Source organism: Aplysia californica, unplaced genomic scaffold, assembly GCF_000002075.1.
Source record: "Aplysia californica isolate F4 #8 unplaced genomic scaffold, AplCal3.0 scaffold00251, whole genome shotgun sequence".
NCBI classification, from domain to species: Eukaryota; Metazoa; Mollusca; class Gastropoda; order Aplysiida; family Aplysiidae; genus Aplysia; species Aplysia californica.
In genome coordinates this window covers 901,919-903,218 of record NW_004797521.1, presented here as the reverse complement: position 1 = coordinate 903,218, position 1,300 = coordinate 901,919, and positions in this window count along the sequence as shown.

Sequence of the window (1,300 nt, the reverse complement as noted above, 5' to 3'; positions counted from 1 at the left end):
TCTCTCTCTCTCTCTCTCTTTCTCTCTCTCTCTCGATCCCCAATTATCTATCTTTCTCCTCCCCCTCTCTCTCTCACACACACACATCAAACCCATCCTCATCCTCATAGACTCAACCACCACCTCATCAACCCACCAACCCAGAAACATTCATAAACGCCCATTGGGGGCTCTCGTGGCTTAGATGTTAAGGTGTTGGCCTTTCATTCAAAGGTCCCAGGTTCGAATCCGGGTAGCGACCGAAATAAATTCTTCTCTAAAATTGTCTCCTTTCACTTCCTTTCCTGCTCTCTAACAATGTTCTGTCTTCTGCTTTTGTCTCCACTCTGCCCCCACCCCCTCACCTCCTTTGCTCCCTCCTCTGGGCTCCTGGCTCTTTCTGCAACCTTTCTACTGCTCCTTCTTATTGCTGTCTTTCATGCACACCCCTGATTTTCTGAAGACAACACCTAGCCTTCTCGGACAAGGGTGAACAATCTCGGAGGTCCCGTGTGCAAGTTGCGCACGTTAATATTAAAGATCCCTTGTTGGTCTAAAATCGATAAGAGTAGACTTCGGCCGCCACCCGGACAAATTCAGAATTTCCTACCAACTGAAAAAGTTTAATGTGTCTCGCGCGCTCATATGACCGTATACAGTTGAGAGCGCCGTAAAACACACACAAAAAGACACGCACACTGACACACTCACTATATTATTCTTATGTATCCATAGATTTAGTGTAGCCTACCCTTTCCCTGAGCACATTACTTGCTGTGCTCTATTACACCACAAAGCCTAGAGAGTAAAAGCAAGTCAGACGACCGACTTGCCCGGGAAAATGACAGGTATTTGTATGTTGTTTTGACCCGGTTAAAAAACTGCATAGATCGACACTTTTGTTGCTGGTATTTTACGCCTCAATTAACACAATTCAGTTCATTCAGAAGGCCGGCTGTTTCTGTTCCGTCCGTCAGAACCAACGGTGTAGATGTCACAGCCACGGTGAAGGACGAAGATGTTAAAGAAAACATCTTCCCCACACAAGAAACTGGTCTTGTTCATCGCGCCCCCTTGCTAGATCTCAGGGTAGGAGAGGGGTAGTCCACACAATGTAATGACACATTTTTTAAAATGGAAGTGACCGTTTTTCCTACTTCGTAAGGCTCCTTGCCTTCAATTCAGGCAGCCACATTCGGATTTTGAAGGTAATCTTTGTTTTTTTGTATTGACTAGAGTCGTGACATACACAAAGTATGTATAACAATATTGTCCGAAAAGGAAAATGGAGGAAACAGTATACGTAGTACGTTTAATAATA